Source organism: Amblyomma mixtum, chromosome 2, assembly GCF_055824585.1.
Source record: "Amblyomma mixtum isolate Tamu chromosome 2, ASM5582458v1, whole genome shotgun sequence".
Lineage (NCBI taxonomy): Eukaryota > Metazoa > Arthropoda > Arachnida > Ixodida > Ixodidae > Amblyomma > Amblyomma mixtum.
In genome coordinates, this window is record NC_143013.1 from 253,335,442 (window position 1) to 253,344,234 (window position 8,793).

The following is an 8,793-nucleotide window of genomic DNA, read 5'->3' on the forward strand; positions in this document are numbered from 1 at the left end:
TCATAAATACGCGTCCACTATGCAGTATTAGTTGGCAAGGTTTTACCATAGTCCTTCACTATGGTTTTACGTATTGTCTCTTGAAACTCAATATTTTAGAGCCAGATTGGTGCTCAAATCTGAGAATTCTGGTCAAAACAGTTAAAGAAATAGCAACTACTGAACAGCTTATGACATCTATGACACAAAAGTGCTGAATTGCACTGTTGTGCTCCAGTAAGCTGGACTGTAGGACCCGTGGCTCACCCTACTCACCCGAGAAATATGACAAAACAATGCGAAATAGCAGTCCAATGCTCAAAATCTTGCATATGTATTGTGCAAATAGTCCCCCCCCCCCCCCCCTGTCCATCGAACTACCTCCTGCAACAATCAGTCATAAATCCGCCCCTGTGCAGAACGCATTATGATCAGTCGTAAGGAGACGGCGACAGCGAAGTTGGAAATAAAACCTGGAGGGGATACTTACTCCGACTTAGGGGTATGACGCGATAGCATGATTTGTCAGTTCCCTTATATGCAGAAGGTCATTATCTACTTAACGTTCATAGCAAGACCTACTGAACTACAGACCTGCACAAATGGCCCTTCTCCAGCGCGCATGTTCTAGTTCATGCCTTTTGCCGCTAGGGTAAAAACATTACGGGCTGCGTGGCGCTAAAATATACCTGTTCAGAAAATGGCCTCCTTCATCATTTTATTTCAAAGAGGGCAGTTTTATCGTCTGTCCACGTGATCATTATCATCCATTTATCTATGCTAGGCACGGTGGTGCTGACGAAAAGAAAGCAGATAAAAAGAAAGACGTTTTTACACTCTTCCAGAGCGAAAAGAGTCGTTATTATGGATATTTTCATTGCTGATGTTAAGATAGCAGAGGAAGACAAAACAAATGTATTAAATATCTCGCACAAAATCGCAAACGATGATGATGATCATAGCAGACGAACAGGTCAACCGAGCGCCCTCAACGGCCAAAAAGCTAACGAAAGTTGGCGCACGCTACTCCATAGGACGCCGCCATATGTCCAGGTCTGTAGTTCAGTAGGTCTTGGTTCAAAGATCCTTGGGAGTCTCTATACCCGTTCTGGAGCGCTGTGGTGCAGCGGTTAAGCGGTGCGCTCCTGCCCGCGATGGCAGGTTCTTCCAGGGGTTGGCCTTGTGCGACCCAGGTTGCTCTTCCCGAGCTGCCAATCATTTTAACTGCCCCCAGCAACGGTGGAGAGTTCGCTCACTATCAGGAGGGCAGGTTGTGATGACGCCGCATTGTCGCAAGACCAATGTGGCCAACCTGCCACATTGCTCTGCAGATTGCTCTGGGGGAGCACTACAAAAGCCATGCTCGTGACTTTCGTCCCACAACGCTAACTACGCAGACATCGTATTTTCTGGTGAATGGTGCCTTTAACGCTATCGAATTTAAGATGATGATAGTGGCGTTGGCAGTATAGAGTTTATTGTATATTTAAAGATAGCAGTAAAGAAGTGTTTCACCTAAGGCTTCGATTCGAGTTTCATTCGAGCTCAGCCCAGTGCTGCTGGAGGAAGGCGATGGCTGGCCTGTAGATTTCCTCGAAATAAGGCAGCTCGGACTTGACGCGTTCGTAGTAGCTGGCCAGCTTGGCGAACTTAGCAGTGTCCACGAAAGAATTCTGGAACAGAAGAAAAAAATTACCGACGATTACGTTACTTCCTAATGCGAAATTTGAGCGCAGCAAATAAGCTGTTTCACCTTTTCGATATATTGAGGCAAAGAAATCGAGCAACACATGTATGCGCTATCACAGAATTTTTTTTTTATTTTTCACACGTATTCGCAATTTCGGCTCGGGCGGTGCACATATACAGATCCGCCGCCACCGATCTGGCTCTCTGATTGCCACCGCACAGGGGTTGCATTGGAGGAGGAGCGAAGAAAGGAATTAAGTTCGAGCCGGCGCTTTGACAACCGGAGACTCGCAGGAAGAGGGGGGAGGGGGGCGGCGTGTACACCCAGCGGCAAACGATGGGGGCAGAAGCGCGCGCAGCAAGCGGACAACACGATAAAGGGAGGAGGGAAGAGATAGCAGCGACTGACTGATGCCGCTGACGCCGATAGCGCTGGGGGGATGAAAGGGGGGCGGAGCTGGTTACGAGGCCGACGACGACGCGAAACCCAGGAACGGACGCAAAAGAGCTGCGCTCTAAAAGCGAGTCACCAAGAGTGGTTGGTGGTGGTGGTGGGAGTGTAAATGAACCCGCAAAGATGAAACGCAAGAATTGTGTCCGGAGGATGCTACTGAAGCTGCGGCATAGGATACAGACGGCATGCTCGAGATATGGCCTCCGTGACAACTAGGCGCGTGACAACTAGGGTCATGTGACGCGTGTCTTGAACAGTAGATATATCATGGTTTTTTACTTCACTATGTCTAAGTGCAAAGGAGGCTTACCTCTAAACTGATGGCAAGGCTGGAGATAAGTGACAAGTCGGCGAGGGTGAGCTTGTCACCGATGACGAACTTGCCATCACCGACAAGGTGCTCGAAGCCCTTGAGGACGTTCTGCTCGAAGTCGTTAACCTTCTCCTCAGTTGGCTTGGTGTTGCCACAGAAGAGAGGACGCTGCAAGTAGTGTGAACAAAAATAGATGAGACGAAGTGGGAAGCGAGTTAGTATAGGGCCTGTGCGAGATGCAAGAATGGAGCAGGCTTGTGTTGCAGGTGAAGGGAAGAATGCAGACGAGAAGAGAATACAGGCCGAAGGTATTTCGCTGCCGCTAGCGTTGAACGCGAACAGGTGGCCATAAATGATTCCGAAAATAAATTGAAAGCGATGGAGGTTGAAGGCGGACTAAAGAGGCGTGGGAAACGAACACAGGAAGGAGAAAGTAGGCAAATCCGCTGCGTCTGCTAATCCGGGGACGGTAATGTTGCAAGCTTTGCAGCAGCGATGCACGGTTCTGATCAGTGATAATTAACTGAACGGAGCACTGATGCGATAGATTGCAATGCAAGTGGTGAATGTGCGCATGAAAGCTGCAACCGGGCCGTGTAGCGATTGGTAGAAAGGGCGACAGGCAAGCCCGTGTAGGAGGTAGGCCACGAGGGCCATCAGACACGAAAGTGCCGGAATAAACGCCACACCAACTCACACAGAATAGCAGCTCCTGGGCCTGAATAGTGTTTGCCACAGTGGCGAGGACCTGGTCGATGCGAGCACGTACGTTCTTTGTAGCAGGACGGGTAAAGCTCGGACTCGGGGGCGTAGAAGCGCAGGAGATGGTAGGCAATGGCGTTGCTGGAGGACAACAAATAACGTAAAAATCAGCGGTGCAAGTATATAAATGGCTTGTGTGCAATATTACGCCCTGGAAAGGAGGCAAGGAATAACAAGCATTGAGGAAGAGGGGCAGGAGGACGTGTCAAACAGGGGATCCATAATGAGACAGTAGAGCTAAAATGCTGAAATGTGCACAGATTTCACAGCATGTGCGATTAGGAAAGTTCTTTGTGTAATCTGCACACCAGAGAAGACGCTAGCGGGTTTAGGAAGGACACCTGACGGAGCATAGCCTTACATTTGACACGGAGTGTAGCGAGGTTGTTTTAAACTACGGGAGTAAAAAGACGAACGTTTCTCAGAAAGCTGCAGGTCACATTGACGCAACAGCATTTCAAGGGAGCATCGAGATTGTTGAGGAGGTAGCAGAACAGGCCAGGAGTGGAGTGGCAGTCAGGGACGGAAAAGAGCGTATTATCAGCTGGCGACAAGGAACTGTTGCAGTGTTGTACCAGGAAAGACAGCGTGTGCAGACGCGTAATCAAAGTGCAGCGCCCAAATGTGACACAAAAGGGAGATACCTCTCGTAAAGTACCAGGCCGTCGTCGTCAAGCGTGGGCACCTTGTGAAATGGGTTCAACTGAAAAAGGGGTAACCAGGTTCAAGACATCAGTGAGAGGTGGGAAACAGAAAAGATAACATTGTCAAAGAACAGCCCTTCGGAGAGTACTATTGGTGTGCAGTGAACAGGAATGACGCGCGGCCATTTACAAGGGAAGAAGACAAAGGTCGTGTACAATGCTCCCACGCTGAATGCGGGAGGTAGGGATTGTTTATTTTTTTGAAGCAACATATCTTTAAACACTTTGTAATCAGGGCTTTACATGAGCACAAGTCTGAATCACAGAAAAGGCAGACGAAAGGGCGCTGTGTGTACGGGTTATAAATGGAAGCAGGCAATGGCTAGGTAGTGCGGCCTAGTGGTACACGAAGAACTACGGAAAGAAATGCACGCTGGTAGCGAAATCGAACCGAGAAAAACAGAAGGGTACGAAAAGCGGAAGATTGGGGAAAGGAATACCGAGCTTGCAGACTGTCCTCGGCGGATGGTAAAAAACAGGAAAAAAAAAATTGGCTGGGGCTCAACCTGGTTGAACCGAGTCTACAGAGTGGAAGCTCAAACCATGGTGTGATGCAGTCCGCTGTGGTTTAACGTTTCCTCGCTGGATCCTTTGATAAAACGTCTCAAGTTCCTGATTATAAGAATCATCAGGTTCAATCAGCTTCCTAAGAAATATTGCCGAAGCACTGGCTCCAGCGCCAGACAGCTACATGGCTATCTGCGAACGTCAGGCAATTTTTCGCGCTTGTTATTTTATCAGATGAACGGAAAGTCACGAGGTTCAGCACAACGAGATGAGCGTTGAATCACGTTTAAAGCAGTTGCGAAGGCGAGCGAACGCCACTGATTGCGCGCGCCGCAACTACGCCGATGTGCGGCGAGTCACAGGTATGACGTCACAGCCACACCCCTGCTCCGCCGCATTAAGGTCATTCCATGGAGGGACATCGCCTTGAGGTTTTGCATGGGAAGGGTAGAACTTCCGCTCAAAAAAAAAAAAAAAGCGGAGGAATTAGCGGGCGTACAGGTGCCCCAAAAGTAATAAGGAGCACGCGAGCGGTGGCAGAAATGGAAAAAACTGCATGCCAGCGCGCTCTATCAGGAAAGTTTTCACCGCATTTGCCAAAACGTTGCTCGAGTGCTTATACTCGTCAGCGCACAAACTCGTCGCCATGCATGTGTAGCACGAACTTCGGCTGTTCCGCAGAAAAGATAATGCAGTTCCTGACGAAGCATAAAGCTCACTGTGCCGATGGCAAACATTTCTGCACGGCCCGGACGAATAACAAACCATGAGGTATTGAAAGCGCCCCTGGCGGGCAGAGATGGTAGCAGCGCAGCATCGCTCGTTGAGGCGATAACACGAGCGTCAAGTTATCGAGATGGGTCAGCCGGATGTGCCGACGCCCCTTCGCTCCTTGCCGCGCATCTGCTGATAGAGCGCGCTGGCATGCAGTTTTTTCCGTTTCTGCCACCGCTCGCGTGCTCCGTATTACTTTTGGGGCACCTGTACTCCTAGCAGAATTGAGTTGAACGAAGGGCCGAAATGTCAAAAATATGCAGAGATTAACACTGCATTTTCGTAGCGAACCGGATACACGAACAAGATAGGACACTACAGCTACGGGAAGGAACGAGTACCACGTGCCCGAAGCAGTGAGGTACCACCATCAGCAAACTTCACATGAACGCTCGACAGCGTGGGTTGGATTGATGCCATCGCCGCAAAGAGTTGGCCGCCGGGCATATTTGCGTCGGCTGACAACAGCTGGCGCACAGTTCGATTAGACTTCTCTTTCGCGTATCTCTTATTGAGCGGGGTGTGCGTGCTACGGAAGAGCCCGTTCGCTGCGTTCTCGTTGGTGCGGTCTCAGGCACGCACAGAAACACTGCAATTTGCTTATCTGGGAAGCCCGACGTGGGATGGGAAAGCTCGTGTGAACCTTTCGCTTTGGTCCTCGAAGCTGCTTGTTAAAAGAAATAAACATTTGGAAAAGCGGACAAAACGCAGGTTCGTGACGTTTTTAAAGTTCGACAGCAAAAAAATCTTGCAGCAAGAGAAGTTGGCGTTGTTTGATTCTTCATTCTCCGACAGCGCGCATCGGAGTGTTATCGGATATTCGGCCTCTCCTGTGTCCGCTGTGATCGGGACAGCGCTCATTCTAGCGTGTGGAGGCAAAAGAGCAGCGTGTGCTTGGAACAAGAAAACCACGCACCCTCGTTTGCTCTGCATTTCCTTATCTGCACTTGTTTAAAGCGACAGCTTCGGAGCCGAACTCGAAAGGCGCTCGAGCTGTCGCATGTTACGTCACGTTGCTGACATAAGCAAAGTGCAATGTGTTTTCTGCGCGCTCGTAAGACCGCAGATATACGCGAATCGCGGCTAAACTGGCCTGCCAAGAGTGAGCACAGTCGCTAAGCCAAAAGACTGGATTTTTGGCAATTAACCTTTCGCTGAACTGCGCAGAAAAGAACACAGCGAACATCAGTCGCACACAGCCAAAAGAAAAGGGAAATCGAAAGGCTCCAGATATCCTTAGCGGCCGGAAACGCATACAGAGAGCACTGTCTTGGCTCCGGCGGCCAACGTGTCGTGAAGCTGGTGTCAGTCCAAGCCATACCTCCGAGATTTCACGTTAAGTGTGCTGACGGTGGTACATGTGGAAAATGAGAGTGGATGCAAAATTTCAACGAGCGAAGGCGAGGAAAAAGCCACGGTTAAGTTTAGAGGCGGTGGAGCGTCCTGGTCTGAAGCGCAGGAGCAGAACCTCCGAGCAATAGAACTGGAGAGGAAGTGGCGATAGAAGAGAGCTACCGGTGGGGTACCGGCTGCACGGCGACAGAGAACAGACACTACACCATCACACTAACTGACATTCCTTTAGAAAATAAACACTAAAAGTTAACTCCCCCTGGACGAAGAGGGAGTCACCGCATGTCTTGACAGGAAAATCAGGCGCTAAAAGATGCCACCATATGAGAAGACGACGGTCATTGCATCAGCTGGCCTTACAGGCGGCGGAAGAAGGGCACGATGAGCAAAATGAACATATATCAGAGAAAGGGAAAGTTGGAGCGGACGTTCGAAATCTTCTGCTTCGAACTTGCGTCCCGCACAGCACAAAACGCGGCTTTTACGATTTCAGAGAGCTGCATAGAATGCGACGTTCTTAAAGTGCAACGCCATAATCTGAGCGTGTGCTAGTGCAAGGTGAAACTATTCTGCGGAATTCTGCTGCGCACAAGGAACCGAATGCGCCCACGCTCGCTGCCGACAATGCGTACCTCGATTTTCAAATGGGTTAGTATCAGTAGTGTCAGGCTTACCACGACAGAATAAAAAAAAACATGCACAAACTAGACAGAAGACACCCACAAACCTTGAGGTAGTCATCAGCGAGGTGCTCCATCTTTGAAAAATCCACGCTCTTGAGGGCCAGCTCGACACCGAGGTGCTTGGCGAGTGAGCGCACAAAGTTGCAGGGTGGGCTACCAGACAGGCTGTACAGGGTGACAGGCATGGCGGTATTTGCTCTGGAGCAGCAGAACTTCTTCGAATGGGACCAGAGAACGAAAGAGTGCAAATAGGCAGCAGTTGATCCGGCGAGCGCAATTTTTCAGGGGCGGTCAGGACCGCGCCCTCCCCGCAGTATTGTTCCCCACGACCTCTCGCGTCCCTAGATAGTGACCGGAAACAGAAAAACGCTGCACAGCTGGCAACAATGAAGCAATGCGGAAGCGAAGGGCAAGTGGAAGATTGCCGTGCCGATCACATCGCCGCAACACACTAGCTAGATGAGTATACATTTTTTTCGCGAACCTGTAGTAGCGGCACTCCCTCTAACCTGTAATGATTTTCTACGCCACTGGGTTGCTTATTCAGCAAAGCGGAATACTGTAAACTACAATACATTACAGCGCAATACATCTTTATTTTTCAGGAAAGAACTCGGGCGCCAGTCTCGACAATTCGACATTTTGTTCAAATTGTGACGTGCGCGTGTCGTCTACATCAAGGCGGCGCCAGGTTACCTAACCGCAGAATCTGATTGCTTAATATAAGAAAAATACTGATAGTAATAAATACCGTCGTCTGCTGCTGTTGGCGCCATGTACGCAAACGATCCCCTCTCTGGGAGCTTGCGCTGAGCCTCTCCGTTGCAAGCTTCGGTGCATACGCGTCGAGAGGCAGCGTGAGGGGAAGAAATACGTTAAGGTCTCTTGCGTAATATGACATAGATGCGGTCGTACGTCCGGCAGAAGCTGTGGACAGACCGTGCGTGGTTACTCAACGCAAAAGACTCGCAAGACGGTCGTCAATGGATGCAAAGAGTTCGAAGGATCTGTTCGAGCAAAGGCGCAGCCTAGACGACTTTTTAGTCGAGGTGAGCTCATGTCTCACTTTCGAGGCGCGAGCAACGTCACACGCGTGCGTAATGTTGCGCAGAAAAATTGGAGGCAGATTGACTTACCAGCTAAAGTTGAATACTGGACCTTAGATCTGTTTAAGCCACTTTTCTTGCCGAATAACAGTCATCTCGTCCGGGACAGAACAGGAAGCAATCGACAGCTATACATTTTTGGAGTGGTGCCGCCAGCGTGCGTGCGTGCGTGCGCGCGTGTGCGTGTGTGCGTGTGCGTGTGTGTGTGTGTGTGTGTGCGCGTGCGCGTGCGCGTGTGTGCGTGCGGGCGCGCGGAATGTCCTCATGATGTGTTTCGTGCTGAAATTAAAGGTGCAGTGAAGATTCAAATTCAAATTCTTTATTTCTGCCTTGTAAAAATACAGACAGCGGAGGCGCAGAAAAAGCTGAGAAACAGCTTGAAGAGGAATCTGAACTCGTCTTTTTGCCGCAAGAACTCAATCTACACGAACCGAGCATTGTTAAAAACTTCGATTTATTGCCCTGTGTG

General features: G+C 49.9%; 1 pseudogene; it reads right to left on the minus strand.

The window, feature by feature from the left end:
• Positions 1-1,514: 1,514 nt before the first annotated feature.
• Positions 1,515-7,403, minus strand: LOC149363532 (glutathione S-transferase 1-like; annotated as a pseudogene).
• Positions 7,404-8,793: the final 1,390 nt, after the last annotated feature.